Source organism: Ursus maritimus, unplaced genomic scaffold, assembly GCF_017311325.1.
Source record: "Ursus maritimus isolate PB19 unplaced genomic scaffold, ASM1731132v1 scaffold_14, whole genome shotgun sequence".
Lineage (NCBI taxonomy): Eukaryota > Metazoa > Chordata > Mammalia > Carnivora > Ursidae > Ursus > Ursus maritimus.
Genome location: NW_024423786.1, coordinates 27,600,019 through 27,619,379, shown reverse-complemented (window position 1 = coordinate 27,619,379; position 19,361 = coordinate 27,600,019). Strand labels below are relative to the sequence as shown.

Sequence of the window (19,361 nt, the reverse complement as noted above, 5' to 3'; positions counted from 1 at the left end):
TCAAAGGATCTAAGGGAAACAGAGTAGGAGTCAGGGATGATCATCAGAGATCTACATGGAGCAGTGCTTGAGGATCAGATGGGGCAGTACACATTTCATCATCGGTCAGCATGAAAAGACAACAGCAAACCAGATGCCACACCCATGCCCCAGAACCTCGGCTCTACATAAGTCGCATGGAACTCAGACAAACGCCACACAGGAAAACCCTGAATTGGCAGAGATTACATGTTGGCCACCCAAGGGAATTGAATCCTGAGATAAAATTAAGTTGAGTTAAAGAGAAATAAAGATAATTGAATGTCTTCCTTACCTGAGTTATTGGAACGAAATAGTCTCTCACTTCACATACTATGGAGTAATACGTATCGGAAATAATGAGGCAAGTAAATATGCTCCGATGTGAAAGATCTGCAAGATAAATTTTAAATTAAAAAAGGCAAGAGAAAAAACAATTTGAATAGTATGAATCCATTTGCATAAAAATGTATGTTCTAAATGTTTCAAGGATATGGAAGAAATGATTAACTGATTTCCTCTAGAGACTGAGACTTTTCATTTTATAACATTTTATAAAGATTTCTTTTAAACCAAGAGCATATATTACTGTTATAAAACATATTTATAATGCATAATAAAATACCCTTTTCATCGTTACGCCATGTTTTGTGATCCATTACACTGAATTAGAATTCCATTTATGTAGCATTTATTTCAATAACTTCAGAATAAAGGATGAAAACACGGGTCTTAAACATCTTTTGAGTGTAGCATAAAGCTGCCAAAGAGAACTCACTTGGTTTTCTTTTTCAATGACAAAGGGTGTTGCAATGTGCCTTTAAGGAAAACAACTTTCTTTCCATCATTTCTGTAAAAGTGAACATTCAATTTTTCTCACCATGAAGGTACAGAAAACTTTTCTAAAAATATGTTGATTATCAGAACAAAGACATATGACTTGAAGAACTGGACAAAGTCATACATTTTCATATGCTCGAATCTATGCTCATACATGCAGGTAGACAGACACTGAACACATCACCAGAACTTAAATACGCCAGATAAGAATGGCTGCTTTCAAAGTCATCTTGCAGTTATGCTAAGTCACTAAAAATATTTAGTAAACCATTTTTGGGACTTGCTTTTAGAACTGATAGTATATGTTTTTGAATGTTCTAACAGGTGCCAAGTAATCATCATTTGAGGGTAGATTTAAATTTTAACAGTAGCTAAAGACCATTTAGAGTCAAGTATGGTGAATCAGGCAGTTGTTCAATGAGATAATACATTTACAGTTAAAAAACAAGTGGGGTAACGATAGAATAACATGATTGTTCTACAAACTCTGGAGGAAAGAACATCTATCCCCCAAAAGAAACTCTTCAATGTCTTAAAAACTGCAGTATCATTTGAACAACTGCATTGCCTTCCTACCAGGCTGCATTAAAATAATAATTTAATGCATGAATTTTAGCTTCTCTGTTAAAATTCAGTCTGATGACTCATAGTAGTAGCATTCTATATATCATTTTAAAATATGGAACTACACGATTTTAAAAACCAATTTAGTGTTGTAACCAATATTACAAATATAGAAAAGATAATATCAGAGTGTATCATATGTAGTCAAGGTTAAGTATTATTTTATCAAACTTTGTTTCAGTTATATATTTTTAGCCACACATTCATTATTCAGTAAAAATTTACTGAGCCCCTGTTAGGTGCTAAACCAGGGCTCTAGACCAGAGTCTTGCCCTTTTTCAAATTTTGAGCCAGGTAGTCCTTTACTGTATGTCTGGAGAGGAGAAGGCTATCCTTTGCATTATAGGATATTTAGAAGCATCTAGATGTTATGGGCTGAACTGTGTTCCCCAAACTTCGTGGGCAAGGAGTCCCCTACTCTTCTCCATGTGAGTCTATCCATAAGCTTCTAGGACTTCTCACATGGCTGGGTGGTTGGGTTCCTAGAGCAAGCATCCCAAGAGATAGTGAGGGGAAGCTGCTAGTTTCTTAAGGGTCTGAACCTGACAAAATATATTCCATCGATGAAGTAGCCCTAAAGCCCAAATTAAATAGAAGGGGACATCAGCTTCACTCTTTGGTAAGAAAAGTGTCAAAGAATTTGGGGGTCATGTTTCAAAATTGCCACATCTTCAAACAACCACATGAGGTGTATTTTCTATTAATACATCCTAATCTTACAGGCAAGGCAACTGAAACAAAGACAGATTAAGTAATATGCCCAAAGCCACACAACTTTTACATGTTATCTTTTGGTCTTCAAAGACAAACTCTCAGTGATTCTGCTGTTCTGTCTCTACTTGTGTTTAGTGCATATAAAACTCCACATCCTTCATAATGTATAGCCTGGAATTGCTGCTTGAGGATAAAAGACCCAGGGGTTCCATAAATTGAAAAAATATGGGTAGAGATTTTATCTGATGGTGAACAGATTAAAAGGTGAAGGAGTTCAGTAATCTGTGCAAGAAATATGGAAAGATTAGCAGATATGTGATCAGTATGATGCTTGAATTTAAGAAAAGTTATAATACATGAGAAAGTCACTCCTGACTTAAGCCTTTTTGAAAAAATTATTCCAGATACAGATGCACATGTCCATTAAGCATGCAGTGATACTCTTTGAGCTTTTAAGAGGAAAAGTGCCCTAAGTAAAAAGTAATTTTATTAAAAGCCAAAACAACTCCTATCAGCACATAGCAGGAGTATGTGTATTTTTTTTATTGTGTCTCCAGAGCTGAATGCTAAATAGACTCCAATATTTTTTTCCATAATGTAAACGTAAGTGGTACTTAGACATTCAACATAAAACTCACTTCTGCCCTGTAAGAAAAGCCCTTGCTCTCTAACAGAAAATAGAGAAATGTTTAAAATTCAGTAGAATTCAAGGCACATCACTGGCTTATTTACCCAACAGACATCTTCCTACAAGGAAGACATAGGAGCTATTCAAATTAAAGATATAATTTAAATGCATTTTTAAGTATACAATGTATAGTGGCAGTTTGGTTTCCAATGATATTCTTTAACTGAAATTTAGGCTTTCTGTTTAAAATGAAACAAAACAAAACAAAATTCCCTTTCCTTTCCAATCTGAAGAATCAGTGTAAGGACTATTATTATTGTCTAGTCAGTAATAAATATGTTTGCTTCCACGATGTTCAATATACCAGCAAGTGGAGAAGATGACAAAGTATTTGGTCACTAGAGGTCTACATTCCATGAAGGAGGTAACATGCCTGCTGCGTTCACTATTGTAACCCCAATCCCTAGCACAGTATTTGTGTTGAGTAGACATTCAATAGACAGTTACTGATGAATGAGATGTTCCATTTGTTTCAAGAAATAATACTGAACATTCCGGCTGGCTCATGCAGGATGGTGACATAGACGGTGCCAGGTGTCGTGAGACCTTACGCTCCCTGTGGTCAACGTGCAGGTGGCTGGCTAGCATGTGTGGTGGCCACATGGCTGGGTGCATGAAGTGTGCTGAGAAGTTGCGTGGATAGCAGAACTGGAGCTCACACGCTCGAGAGTGGCAGGGCCACTGTCAGGTTGTGGCTCTCAGCAAAGTGGAACAGGATGTTCTGGATGGTGGTGACTGCAGTCTTGATAACTCATGCAGAGAGAAACAAGCTGCCCTACTGAGAACAGCCTTATGGGGAGGTACCATGTGGCAACAGTCCATAAGGTGCTGGGTCCTCAGTCTACCAGCCTGCTTAAAGAACTGAATGCTGCCAGCAACCACATGAATGAGCTTGGAAGGGCAGCAGTCAGACCTTCGGATGAGGCTACATCCTCTACGGCCAGCTTGATTGCAACTCCATGTGACCTTGAGCCAGAGGTACCCAGCTAAGCCACACATGGAATCCTGACCCACAGAAGCAAGACAATAAATGTTTGATGTGTTCAGATGGTAAATTTTGAGGCAATCTGGCCACACGGAAAGAGATAACTAATATAAAGACAGAAACCCTTGGAGATCCTTGAGAAAGTCTACTCTACACCTGTAGAAACTGAGGACCAGAAGAAGAATCATTTACATTTTTTTAAAAAGATTTTATTTATTTGACAGAGATAGAGACAGCCAGCAAGAGAGGGAACACAAGCAGGGGGAGTGGGAGAGGAAGAAGCAGGCTCCTAGCAGGGGAACCTGATGTGGGGCTCGATCCCAGAGCACCGGGATCACACCCTGAGCCGAAGGCAGACGCTTAACGACTGCACCACCCAGCCGCCCCGAATCATTTACATTTTCTAGCAACTCAGATAAAGTCACCATATCTTCTTAAAAAAAAAAAGAAATAATATTTAGTCATGGTGCATGGCCACTAAGACTTAAATCAGATTTATCAATACTTAAAAACGTATTTTACCTCATTTTTTAAAAAGATTTTATTTATTTATTTATTTATTTGACAGAGAGAGAGAGAGACAGCCAGTGAGAGAGGGAACACAAGCAGGGGGAGTGGGAGAGGAAGAAGCAGGCTCCCAGCAGAGGAACCTGATGTGGGGCTCGATCCCAGGACCCCAGGATCACGCCCTGAGCCAAAGGCAGATGCTTAACGACTGAGCCACCTAGGTGCCCCTAAAAATGTATTTTACCTCATTTCCCTAATTGTTATAGAGCAGTGGTGGGGGCGAGGCATTAGAAACCACTTCTCCTAAACTTTTTTTTTTTTTTTAACTAATGAAGAAACTAAGTCTAGAAACAGAATCCAGCACACCTGGCCAAAGTTCACAGATGCTGCAGAGCTCCAAACCAGAGCTCCCCATCTAAGTGCACATGGACTTTGATACACTAATTATTAATGGAAAAGAAACACATCTATCTCTTACCAAGTCAAATACATGCCCATGTTTCCCCAGATGGGGCTTGGCCCAGAAAAGAGTAGAACTTACCACATCAGTGAGTCCAAGCATTTGTGGTTTCTTTTTCTTTTTTTTTAAAGCATCATTGCCCTGTTATTATTTTCATTACCTTTACATCACCTGACAACATTCAAATGTTGAAAATATTGGGTGTCTGTTGTGTTTTTTACTACTACAGTGTCTAGGACATGATAGGTGCTCAATAAATTGTTACTAGGAGGAAATAAAAAATTAAGTTTTGTTGTCACAACATCCCTGTGAGTCTCACTTGTTCAATATATTGATTAAATCTATGGAGGCTTGCTCAGGGCTGGCTTCTCCACTCAGCCTGGAAGGCATAGTATCTAGGAACCATGAAGAAAGAGGCTCATGAAGATGTTTCAATTTCTTTTAAAATCAGAAGAAAAAATGAACACGATCCATATTGGATTACATTCATCTTTATGCCAACACAGTTATAAAAGTTTTAATATGTTTTTGTAAAGAAAGGACCATGAAGGTAAACTGCCTAGGGCCCACAAAAGCTGTAATATGGCCCTGGGCTCTCCTGGGATGCTTTAAGGACTGGTGTGTGAAGCTATAGATGTGCACTGAGCTCATTAAAAACCCACAGATGTGAACATGGAGCTCAATGTGTGTACCCAGCAGTTGTAAAAGGTGAGCTGATGTCTGGCTACTTTCTGAGAAATATACTGGGTTTACTAATGGTAGGGAAGTTAAAATCAACGGTGGAAACTCAGGGTGAGCTGCTCTCTCAATGTTTATTGGAGAAAAGGATTCAGAAGTTTTTCCTGTGGACCACCCATGAGCCACATGTAAGGGGGCACTCACAGGACCCTCTTAGGCTGAAGGGTCTGTCACATTCTAAGAAGTTACAGAAGGAGAACATGACCAGCTGAATCAGGGACACACACCTCAGGTCAAGGAGGGCCAGGTGAATGATCCCTAACAATAGAGATTGGGAGTATCTCAAGAAGAGAGAATCTTCCAGGCTGAGAGAGAATGAAGCCAATTTACAACAGTGTCAGTCAACTAGGAGCTTTCCTGTTCTACTGACCCCTCTTAATTTCTGTCAGAAAGCTGTTAGCAAGGAAGAAAGGAGGAGCAAGGAAAGAAAGAAGAAGCAAACCACACCATCCTCCACCATGTTGGCTTGGGCATAGGGAAAGATTTAACTTTTACTCAGTTTTGCTACTTTGATTATTATAAGAGACTGGGAATTATTAATTTCAGAATCAAGAAAATTGTAAATAACCTATAACTTTGTATTGAGAGAGCAATTCAAAATCATGTTTGAAGTTTGTTTCAGGGGCCTAGGGGAACTCCGCTGCAACTGTGAATAAATTTAAAGGAATCATGGGAGACCAAAAAAAAAGAGGCAATTTGTTCAGTACCATCCATGTCAGTGAAAATATTCTAAAAGAGTTATTACCTCCAGAAATGGTTTCACAAATTCAGATTTCCCATCACTTGAATATTCATTATTTCATACCATGGAATAATCATTCTTCATGTAAACAAGCAAATAAAATGAGCATAGAATTTAATTCATGATTCTGCATACCAAGTCATAAGTGAGGGGAGAGAGAGCCTTTTGAAAGAAGAAGATGCCAGTCAACGACAGCATGACATCCAGATAGCAAAAGGAGAGGCCTGGGTGATATGGAGGAAAGTCCCATTTCGTGTTGTGGAGTACTGTTCACAGTAATCAATCTATTCTTAAAACAACACATGTGTTTGTGATCATTTCTGTTTCTATAAAAATATTTGTGGAAAATATGGAATATTTTGAAAATTTAGAGAACTTAGCATCAAACTTATTTTCATATGGGGGAGTTAAATGGAATTGTTCAGCACTCAAAGTAAATGTCCCCAAAATGCTACTTTTTGAAGTTTCTTTGCTGTGTCAACCTAGAAATTTCTTGGTTTTTTAAAATGTTTTCACCATCTTCCACCATACAATGTTATTACAATATTACTGACTATATTCCCTATGCTATACTTTTCATCTCTATGACTTATTTATTCCATAGCTGGAAGTTTGTACCTCTTAATTCCCTTTATCTATTTTGCTCATCCCCCACTCCCACCCCTCTGGCAACTACCAGTTCGTTCTCTGTATTTTAAAGTCTGGGTTTTTTTGTCTGATTTCTTTAGATTCCACATATAAGTGAAGTCATGTGGTATTTGTCTTTGTCTGACTTACTTCACTTAGCATAGCAACACTAGAAATTTCTTTCAATTTCTATGTAATTTCACTAATATAAGGTATTAGTGAAAATATTTTTCAAATAACTTTAATAATAATAAATGATTGAGAAGCCATTTACATATTTAAGTATACCATCTATTTCCCCAATTATAAGCATAAATTCTATTTTCCTAATAATATAAGGATGTGATTTGCTTATGAATAAGGAAATCAACTAATGATGAATTTTCTCACAAATGTCTGACCATGGAAAGGTGGGTGTGAGGTTTCAAGTTGGAATGAATATTCACACAATTGCTTTTTCGATATAGAAGGCTCCTCTCAGAATTTATGTAACAGCCATTCCTGTCTAGTTCTTTTTTTTTCTATTGTTATTTCCAATAATCAATTCCCAGATATAAAGACATTTTAAAGTATTTGCTGATGGAAACACTGGCAGATAAGCCTTTGGTAAGGATCTTCTTCACCAAAAATACCCACCTATTGCCCTCTGCAGAGCTGGTATTTTATTTTATTTTATTTTATTTTATTTTATTTTATTTTATTTTATTTTATTTTATTTTTAAAGATTTTATTTATCTATTCTGACAGAGAGAGAGAGAGAGAGAGAGAGAGCACGAGCAGGGGGAGGGGCAGAGGCAGAGGGAGAAGCAGGCTCCCTACTGAGCAAATGCCCTGATGAGGGACTTGAGGGACTGGAGCCCAGGACCCTGGGATCCTGACCTGAGCTGAATGCACATGCTTAACTGACTGAGCCATCCAGGCGTCCCTGCCGAGAGGGTATTTTAAAACCATCCCATCTTTTCTAATAACATCCCCTTCAAACTCAGTTTGTTGTAGTCTACGTTTATAGGCCACCAAAGAGGTGCCAGACACCGAGCTTAGCAATGAATGGGCTACAAATATGAGTAATCCATATTTCCTACCTTTAAGGAGATCATTTATTTATCCAACAAACATTTGCTGTGAGCCTATTATGTGCCAAATTTCCTGTGCAAGTTGGAGATACAGTTACCAGAAAGGCATCCAAGATTCTGTCCATATGGAGCTTACATAGTATAGTGGGAAGGTAAATAGTGAAAAGGTACATCTAATCATAATTGTTACATAGAAGCAGAGGGTGTTTTGAAAGCACATGGCAAGGGTACCTAACTTAGTCCGAAATATAAGGTAGGGCTTCTATGTTAACACAAACATTACATTAAAAGAAGTACGATAAAACCAGAGGATTACAAACTGAAAGAAACATTTTCAAAGTACAAAGAGCACTGGGATAAGAGTGACCAGTTCTGATTGCCAATATGACTAGAGGAGGTGGAAATCTAGAAGACTTCCCAGAGTAAATGCCATTTGAACTGAGCAATGAGGGACATTTTATTAGTGTACAGTCTAAGGCAATCTAACAAACTCCAAAACATAATGGCATGAACAAAGTACTACCTTGTAACAGATCAAAGATCAGATGATGCTATCATCCTCCAGACATGACATTCATCTTTGACTCCAAGGTGGCTGCTACTGCACCTGTCATCACAGGTATGGACGCCACCTGGTCAGAAGAAAAAAAGGAAGTAAATTGATATGTAAAGACAAGGAAAAGTAACCCTGATAAAATGTAAAGTGAAAAAAGTAGGTCATATAATAACATAAATGGTATTAACTCATTTCTATTAACAATAGCATATATGTGCTACTTGAAATAGATATAATAGGTACATCATATATTTGAAATATAGACATATATATGCATATACATACATTCACATACCTATATTTCTATACAGAAAATTGTATATTCTTCTGGGCAATAGAAGTAGGAGGTAGGAAAGAGAAAATGTCTACCTTACATAGTTCTGCATTAATGAAATTTTATGTGTATTACTCTTCTAAATATTTGTAAAATAAAGAGAAGAAAGGATACCAGAGTGTTAATGTGCTTATATTTTCTCTTTGTAAACTCCCATGAATACAAACACACATGACATATATATTAAACAAAAAAAGTTACCTTTAATTAATCTTTATATAGAAATAAAGCCATGCAGAGAAAATTACATTTTTCTTGTTTAATTTATAGATCATGCTAAGGAAAAAGTAATCCAACATTCATTTCACTACTCACAGAGTTTCATAAACATGCCCTATTTCTTATTCTAACATTGAGCACGATGGGTCCCTGCCTAGGAAAATAATAGCACTAAGTAATGACTTTTTTTTTTTAATTTCAGGATGCCAGCCTAGAGTTGCTAGATCTATCATTTTAAAAAATTAAGACTATTCTTTTCAGGGCAGCTTTAGGTTCACAGCAAAATTGAGCAGAAGGCACAAAGATTTCCTATATAACCCCTACTTCCACACAAGGATAGCCTCCCTCATTATCAACTTCTTCTACCTGAGTGGTACAAGTTTTGCAATTGAGGACATTACACTGACACATTGAAATCACGCAAAGTGCACAGTTTACATCACAGTCGTTCTTGGTGCTGTACATAATATAGGTTTGGACAAATGTATAAGGGCATGAATCTATCATTATGATATCATACAGAGTATTTTCATTGCCTTAAAAAGCCACCGTGTGCCACATATTCATCCCTCCCTCCATCATAACCTCTGGCAACCAGTGATGTTTTTACTGTCTCCATAGTTTTGCCTTTTCCAGAAGGTCATATAGCTGGAATCATACAGTGTCCTGCCTTTTCAGATTGACTTCCAATGTTTAATACGCACTGAAGTTTCCTCAATGTCTTTTCATGGCTTCATAGTTTGATTAATTTTTTCAACCAAACATGTTCCCATAATCTCATTAGTATTTAACAAACTATAACACTAAGGTTAAACAAGAAATCTTTTAAAATAATCCTTTAGAAATCCTGAAATTAAGTGGGAAAAGTGCTCTTCTTAAGAATAAGGGATATTGCAAAAAATCATTAGTAGTAAAACTGAAACTAAAATAGGACAAGGATTGAGAGTATGGAATACTTGGGAATAAACCTAACCAAGGAGGTAAAAGACTTTTATATTGAAAACTACAAAACATTGAAAGAAATTAAAGAAGACACAAATAAATGGAAAGATATGTGTATTTATGGATTAGAATATTGAATAACGTTAACAATATCCATAGCACCTAAGGCAATCTACAATCAATGCAATCCCTATCAAAGTCCCAATAGCATTTTTCACAGAAATAGTAACCATCCTAACATTCATATGGAAAGACAAAGACCTTGAATAGCCAAAACAATCTTGAGAAAGAACAAAGCTGAAGGCATCACACTTACTGATTTCGAAATATATTATAAAGTTACAATAATTAAAATAGTTTGTACTGGCATAAAGACAGACATAGGTCAATGGGACATGACAGAAAGTCCAGAAATAAACCCAGGCATATATTTAACTGATCTTTGACAAGATTACCAAAAATACCCAATGGGAAAAGGACAGTTTCTTCAGCAAATGGTGTTGGGAAAACTGGGTATCTACATGTGTTCTTACCACAATTAAACAAAAAAAAGAAAATAATAGAAAGATGAAAATGTGGATGATCAGTCCCTAATGTTTCATTAGGTAGTTGGGGTTGATCACTAAATAAAAGTCTTATCAATATCTCTAATTTCCGGTTGTGATCTGAGGGATGTATATTTTATATTTTAGATAATTAGAAAACAAAATTAGTTCGAACTCTGAAGAATTATTGGCTTCAAATGGCTTCACTTCCATTTAGCTGTATGAACTTGGGCAAGTCATTAACTTGCCCATGATTCAATTCCATCATATTCAAAATCTGGATAATCGTAATTAATTTGTAGTGGTATAAGATGCTTATCACAATGTCTGGAACATAGCAAATTCTCAACAGAAGTAACTTATAATGAAGCTGTTGATGAGATCGGCTGACCATGATTTGGGGAAAGGATTCTTTCATTTTCTATTGTCTTCCTCTTCCTCTCTGTTTCTCTTTCCTTTCTTCCTTCTCTTTTAGTGATTCTTTTTTTGGGGGGCAGGGGGAGTATTTTAACCTGGCTTCTATTTCTGCCAAAGAACCTATGTAATTGTACCTTCTTCTGGGTATTATTTGCCAAGCAGGTGTAAAAGTGCAGCGCAATATAATTTAGTAAAAACCTAATTTTAGGTATTGGATTTGTGCTTCTCTGTGTGAGTGGATCCAGCAGCGTCCACACACACACTTGTCAAGCTTGTGAAAGAACCTTGGCCGGCAGAGAATATGACCATAAAGTGAAAAGGAGTCAAATTTCTAATATCTCATATTTGAATTAATTTGAGTTTGTTTTTTACTTAAAGGTTTAAATTAGTAAAGAATAAGTAAATGTGTTCTTATAATTCTTGAATAGGGTGAGGTTTTCTTTGGGCTTATTTAGAGTAGATGCAAAAGCCATTGTGCCATTTTGAAGCATAAGGTCTAAAGATCACCTGGAGAATTTACCAAAACGAAAAGCATGCAGTATAATTTGGATTACATACTTCCATTAAATATATGAAAGAATCCATCTGAGATTTCCTATCCTCATCATCTGTAAGGGTTTTTTTTTTTTAATTATATAACTATTCCCTAAAACAAGAATAGAATTATTAGAGATTGCAAATATTCCCAAGTAAAACTTTTTTTAAAGAAATCATAACAATTCTTGTCAAAGCTCCACTTACAAATATCAAAGAAATTTTAAAAATATTTTATTGGTTGAATCGTATGTTCTTGGAAAGTGTATGTACATTAGGAAGCCTCCCAAAACGAATGTTATGGACAACCCAATATTCTCACCAGTCTCTAAGGAAAATTCCCAAGATCAACTGACAAGCTTGGAGTTTAAGGAGAAAGGGAAAAAAAGGAAACATTTGGAGGAAAAAGAAATGAGAATTTTGAAAAGAAAGAAAGGGAGATAAAAGAAAATAAATGATTTTAATTGTTTATGGTAAGTCATGGTATATGACTTGGGATGCTAACGTCATAGCCCATCTCCCTACCATTGGTGTATGTCTTGTATGTTGGCCTTTTTGCAGGTTTCTGTATCAGATTCTCCAATGCTAGATATTCTTCTGGGTCTTTTACTTGTGTTAACTCATATATTCCTTCTTACGAAATGATGTGGATGGTCCAGTTAGTACCCCATTTTGCTGAAAGGAAACTGAGTGACAAGAGTTTAAGTGCCTTACTCAAGGTCACACAATGAGGGAGTGATAGAGCCAGGATATGATGAACTCAGTCAATCTGATTCCAGAATTTGTGTCATCCTCTCTTATGTTTGACTTTTTTCAGGCAAGATGTATCCATTCTTTGGTATTTACCTCATTCAAAAATTGCCATGGGAGATATAAGATTAATGGAAATTGCCATGGGAGATATAAGATTAATGGAAAGCTGTTGTGATCTGTGAAAACATGGAAGTGGTCCAAAGAGAACATCAAGAATGATGAGCATTTTAGAAAACACAGCTAATGATGAAAGGCAAAAATAATTGGAATGATTGAGCCTTTGAGAAGGGGAGGAGTTTTTTTCTAATTAGGTTCATGGAATAACAGCAGTAGAAGTTGTACTAGGAGTAGACAGTGGTGCCCATCTTTACTTTATTTCCCCAGAGACATTCTGTTTATGTTTCAACAAGAAAAATATTTTTGCCTAAAGCTTGTGACATTTTCAAATTTGCAATGGAAACTGCATAAAATCTTTTCCTTGGAAAGTTATAAGGGTAGGAGAAAAATCATGACTCTGCTGTTTACTATCTATAAAAGCTTAGCTGAGTTTTTAATTTCTTTGAGCCTGTGTTTTCTTGTCTACACAAGGCAAGGAACAGTGATACATACTTATGAGGTTGACGAGGATATTGAGTTATGTCAATAGGGGCACTTAGCATTCTATCCAGCATCTACTTGATACTGGGAGTCATTATTATGATTATTGTTACAACTCTTTTCCCCTGAGGTCAATGGTGAATCCTTTGACACGCATCTTCGTCCTCTAAATTTCCATGTATTCAAGCATGGCTGTATTTACACAGACAACTTTTGTTTAAAACAAAGATGCAAATAGAAACAGTGAAAGCATTTTGTGATGTGAGTTCACATTGGCCATCCACATTTGAATTTTCACATCAGTTTTGATTATTAATTAAGAATGATCCTATTTGAATGTTACGATACCATAGAAGCCTATGAAATCTGATTTTGTGATGAAGTTTTAAACCAAGTGAACACGCACGCATCCTTTTATATTGCATTGCAGCCATTTAAGACTGAAACATAGGTAAAGATGGCTTTATTTGATCTTTCGGTTGACAGATAATGCTGTCATTTATTGTAAAATTAGAATTCTTGAAAATATTTCCACACCAACCCCTACACTGTGTACCAGTGGTCCCATGCAAGCCAAATCTACAAACAAATAATTACACAGACATGCTACTGGCCTTTGCTTTTGTAATCACTAGTCAAGGAAAGATTTGGAAAGTTCAGGTTAGCAGCATAAGCAGAGAGTTAAATATATAATATTTTAAATGACTTCCACTCATTACTTATTTACAGTATTTTAAATATCATAACATATGGATAGTATTTCCTCCTGTATTAAGTTGCTATGGATAAAATTTTAAATTACTTTCTCCTCTTTGCCAGAAGAGACACAGGAAGATGAAACCCAAGTATGTTATTCCTGAGAGCAAGATTTAACTTGCCTGAATAATGCAAATTCATCTATGGCAGTTTGGTACTTCAGTTTTTGTAATTTTGATCCCCTCTGAGATTCAAAATGGCTGTTTTTATAACTTGCATCTTGTTTATTTGCTTGTTTTACCAAATATTGACCTTGAACATATTAGATTCATAGTATATCCCATTACAGTGTTAGCTCTGTGAAGGCGGGATTTTGTCACACTCTTTACAGCACCCAGAACAGAACTCACCCAAAATAGGCACGCAGTCGCTACTTGTTGAATGAGTAAGTCAAGGTTTCTCAACCTTGGCACCCTATTGACATTTTCTGGATAAATCTTCGTTGAGTGCAGCTTTCTCCTGTATTGTAGGATGTTGAGAAATATCCTTGGCCTCTACTCTCTAGACACCAGCAGGTTCCAGTATCATCCTTCTACTCCTCCCCCACCCAGCTGTGACAACTTAAAATGTCTCCAAACAATTCCAAGTGTTTCCTGGGGGAGGGAAGGGCCCCAAATCACCCTTTGTTGAGAACCACTGCAGTAAATGAATGAATTGCCTTGGCAGGTCAAAGGAAGTCTTCATAACTATAAGTCCCCAGTCAAAAACAAAAGAAGAATTTGGAAAGTGATATACATAATACAGGCCACTAAAATAGATCGCTTATGCCCCACCCTAGTTAACATGATTGTTGAGCCAATGTGATAATCCGTTATAGTAAGGAAGAAGTTATCTTTTTTGTCATTTTTGTGGCAGAAGAGAAGGCATCACCCTAAGTCAGTGAGAGTAATATTGTGGCAGTGTTTACACCATCCCTCCTACCTCTCCCAACCTAGTTCTTTAGGGAACCCAATGTTTTATCCAAGCCTGAAGATAGAGGTTCTAACCCCAAAGTCTACAAAATACTTAACATTGCAAATGTGATATGGAACTCTGGGTTATTTTGGTGATGCAGCTGTTGGAAGCTCATACATTTCTGGAACGTGAAAAGCATCCTGTGAGAATGTGCAATTGTTGCCTAAGCTATGACACATTTGCCATTTGCCACAATTCTGGCTTCCTTCACATGGTGTTTGGAGGACTGGAAAAATCTGCCACTGTATTAGGGAGGAGAAATTTTGAGTGTGAAGAAAGACCTAGGGGGAATTGGCTCACACTTCAACTGTGCCAAGTTCTCAGCTCACATGAAATGCTAGTGGGCAATATTTTAAATAAATCACTCTAAGATATGTTTAGATGTTTAATGTTTACATTTAAACAACCTTGGGCAAGTTACCTAGCCTTTCTAGGCCTGGAGGCATTATCCATAAAAGGGGATTGTGGTCATGTTAAAATGATGTATTTAAAACATGTAGCACAACGCCTGACATGCAGTAAGAACTGAATTGATATAAGCTATTATGATAATTAACATCATCACTAAACATAAGCTGGAGATGTTATAGCCATAAGGTAGTGGACTATGATGGAAGGAGCAAGGATACGAAGACAATTGGGTCACATAGGTTGGGGGGCATCATGGCTCAGTTTTTTGGGTTTTTTTTGTTTTTTTTTTAGATTTTATTTATTTATTTAAGAGAGAGAGAGCACAAGTGGGTGGAGGGGCAGAGGGAGGGGGAGAAACAGACTCCCTAATGAGCAGGAAACCCGATGTGGGGCTCCATCCCAGGACCCTGGGATCATGACCTGAGCTGAAGGCAGACACTAAACTGACTGAGCCACCCACGTGCCCCAGTGTGACCTTTTTTATGAATCAACCTAGGTTATGTTGTGTTGTAGTAACAAAAGACTTAAAAATCTCCGTTACTTGAAACCCCAATGCATTTCTTGCTCAGCTCCACATTCATAAGGTCCAGTTGTCATGCTCTGCTCTTCATCAATCCTATGCCAGGACCCAGGCTGTCAGAAGGGCCTTTGTGTCATACATTGTATTCATTGTGGTATAAGAAAATAAACAAGATGGCAAATCACTAAGAGGTTCTTAAAACTCCGGCCCAGAATGCACACATCACCTCTGCCCACATTTCACTGGCCAAAGCAAGTAAAATGGCAACTGCTTCACAAAGGCAAGGATATATAGAGGGATACTGCAGAGAGTGGCAAGACAGTGCTACAATTGACCATGCCTCCACTGAGGACCTCTGAGCTTTCATCTTTGCTTTTTCGGAAGTGTGGGCATTAAGAAATATAACTAATACATGTTTTGAGATTATGGTGTGCCAGACTGCCTTACATATATGATCTACCAAATCTCACTGAATCCTCACAACAAACAGCTGAGGTAGATATTGTTGCCTCCATTTTACAGACTAAAACAAACAGCAACTAAGGTCTTGAAGAGGCTAAGTAACTTCACGGGTAAGATAATATATATAAATTGTAGAGCACACACTAAGTACTTGATAAATTAATTCTCTTCTCCTCCCCATGTTAAGTTGCATAATAGCTTATTTTTGAAACAACTGTTTCCAATTGTTTTAGACTATCTACATGTAGGAAGAGCAGTAGGAACAAAACTGGCTGACTGCAGATGGTGCAACTAGCCCTTTGGAGTTCTTACTAAATTTCTAGTTTTCTCCAACAAAATCCATGGGCAGGGATGCATGTACTCAGGATGTGCTCTTTCTTACCCATGTTTGGCCTGCTGTCTCCCCTTAGCAGTCTCCTAACTATTCATTTCCATCTTCATTCCCTGCTCTTAAATATTAGTTGCCTCCCAACTTCCATCCCCCCCCCCCAACCTCCAAACCTTTTTGGCAAATCTTTGTAGTAAACAGATGGGGTATCTGTGTTGCTGGGAGACCACTTCATATGTGGAATCCAGTCCAAAGCGAGTGAGAAGGAAGGGGGCATATAAGCAACATGATTTAGTGGCTAAGCACTTTTCCTTTTCTTCCTCCTCCTACCTTTTTCTGACTCTTTGAATTCAGCTCTGGCTCCATTCTCTGTTAGCTGTTTAAACTAGAGCAGACCACTTCCCTTCCATGACCCTCAATTTCCTCGTCTCTAAAATGAAAATAATAGTATACTAGTCCATGGGGGTTTTGTGTGTGAAGTAATGTTTATAAAGCCCTTAGCACAATTTCTGACTCAAAGAAGGAACTCAGTTGTTTTGTTTTTGTTATTATTTTCGGCCAGGTTAGCGGACCAAGGGAGGAAAAAAGTATGAGTGGGAGGCGAGGGCTCAGTACTATTTATGATGAATTCGGGGAGCTTCATTTGGGGGTTATTTCTTTGGCAAAGGATCTCAGTGGAAAAGCATGAGTGATAGAGGAACTTGTATTTCAACCCCTGTTTGACCCCTCATGAGCTGTGTTATTTATACCTTGGCTAAATCAGCCTCTGTGAGTCTCTTTTTTACCTTCAACGGGGTCATGATAACTGGTTTGACCTCACACAGTGACCCCGAGAATTACCCGTCTGGAACACAGGCCCATATTCAAAATGACTCTGTTGTCCTCTCTCCCCTCTAGCCACGTCCGTCGGTCCGGATCCTCTCCTGGTGCTGGGGCAAGACGCCGCGTTACCCCATTCTCGGACGCACCCTCGCACCTGGCGCCGCCTGGCCGCGCCGAGGGCGGTCCCTGAAGGCGTGCGGGAACCAACGAGTCAACAGGCTTGCTTGGGTGTTCGGAAGTCACCGGACCTCACACATGTCCCCAGGTAAGGGGAGGGTGCCCTTCTCTTACCTGCAACCCCTTCTTCAGTCAGGAAACCACGTTGCGGACGGAACCGGGCGGCTTTCCCCGCCCTCCAGCCCCGAAGTTTCCGGCGTGGAGCCTGTGGGCACGGGCGCCGCGCGAGGTTGAGGCTGCCTGGAGTCTGGCGCTCGGCCTCGCCCGCCCCTCCCGGCTGCAGCTGGCCAATGGCAGCCCTCCCCGGGCGCCCTCCCACCGCCTTCCCTCCCCGCCTCCCTCCTGCGCCGCCCGGGCTGCCCCTCGCTCGCCGCGCCCGAGCGAGGCTTTGAAGCGCGAGGCACGGCAGCCGAGCGTTAGGCCACCCAGCGCGGGCCTGTTCTCCCTGGCCCCGCCGGCTCTTGCCAGCCCCGGGCCTCGCCCCTGCGCGCATCCCGAAGCGGGCTTCTGTGGCCCCCAAGGAGCGGCGGCGGCGCTTCCCCGAACTTCATCCGAGAAGGAGGGAAGAGCGGCGCGCGGGCGGCGATGGACCCCGTGAGTCAGGTGGGCGGACTTCTGGGACAGGGCGGCGGGAGCTGGGGGCCCGCGGTCCGGGAGGCCGCGCGCAGCCCCTGCCTCGCGCTTCCTTTCTCTCTCTCTCCGGTCTCGCCCGTCCAAAGCTGGCCTCCGCGGGCACGTTCCGGGCGCTGAAGGAGCCCCTTGCCTTCCTGCGAGCCCTGGAACTGGTGAGTGCGGGCTGTGTGCGGGGTGGGGAGACGGGCAGCGAGCCGTCTGGTGAGGAGAGGTCGGGAGGGGCGCCTCCGCTCGCAGCCGCCGCGGGCCCGGAGTTCGGCCCCCAGTGCTCGAGACCTCCTCACTCCGAAGGTGCCGCTCCGGGCTGGCGGGGACGGGCTGGAGCGACCGCGCTTGGGTCGGGAGTGTGGACGGGCTTTTGCAAGCCCTCCGAGGTGTCGTCTCACCTCCCGCCGGCACACCAGCAGGGGCTGCTGTCAGGAGCCTCCCCGGGAGATGGGGAGGTGGGGAGCGCAGCAGATGGAGGAGCCGCGGCTGGGCTCTCGGCCTCACCTGCACTTCTGCGGGGGGCGGGTGTGTGTATGTGCGGGGAAGGTGAAGGCTGGAGAGGAGGGAAGGCCTCCACTTGGCCAAGCTCGAAAGTTGATCAGCATGGGACAGCTCTTAACCTGCCGGGACTGGGATGCTGAAAGCGCTGTGGTCCACTGCCCTGCGGGAGCTCCACCGAGGCGTTTCGAGGCTTCGAATGCTGTTGGTGGGGAGAGCAGGATTCTTTCCTTCCCTGTTATAATTTCTCTACCCTGGCCACTCCTCGAGGGTTCTAATGATTTTTCCAGAAGACCCTCCCCCCAACCCCCAGTCTTCTTTGCTTAGCTCTCTTTAGCCACTGGGCTCTCCGAAGTTTTATTACTCTTCTGTTTTGTCCCCCTTAAAGAAAAAACAAAACAAAACAGAAACACGCTGTCAGTCCTCTGGCAACCTATTGACAAGGAGTGAGGCACAGAAGCAGTCACTCAAAGGGCCACAGAGCAACGTTAGTGTTGGCTTAGATGATGGTTATTCAGAGTGAAATCTGCAGGTCGCACATTCCCTCTTGCTAGGAGCAGTGAGGGGCAAGCAGACCTATCTGAACAGAAAGTTCAAAGCCCGTCATGTAGCATTAATCACAGGCCCTACCACTGACTAGCTGGGAAATTATGTAAGAGCATGCTCTGTCCTCCCAGATCTTAGCTCCAAGGGCTAATGTCTGGCTTTGGCTACACAACTGTGGTGCGTGTTGACGTGGATGATCCACAGGGTAATCACATTTGCCTTGTTTGTGGACCTGCATAAAAATGCACAAATATATCAATTTGGCATACATCAGGGCAGCACTTGGAAGGCTTGAACCTTGTTCTGGGATGGCCATTCTAAAACAGTTTTCCTTACAGCCAGGTTAAACAAAG

The 19,361-nt window shown here is 40.2% G+C and overlaps 1 long non-coding RNA gene across 1 annotated transcript; it reads right to left on the bottom strand.

Annotated features, from left to right (window-relative positions):
• Nucleotides 1-319: 319 nt before the first annotated feature.
• LOC103674221 lies at nucleotides 320-17,539 on the bottom strand. The gene is made up of 3 exons (XR_571580.2): nucleotides 17,458-17,539; nucleotides 8,540-8,648; nucleotides 320-411 (listed from the first exon to the last, which is right to left on the bottom strand). It is a non-coding gene; the product is annotated as an uncharacterized LOC103674221 (long non-coding RNA).
• Nucleotides 17,540-19,361: the final 1,822 nt, after the last annotated feature.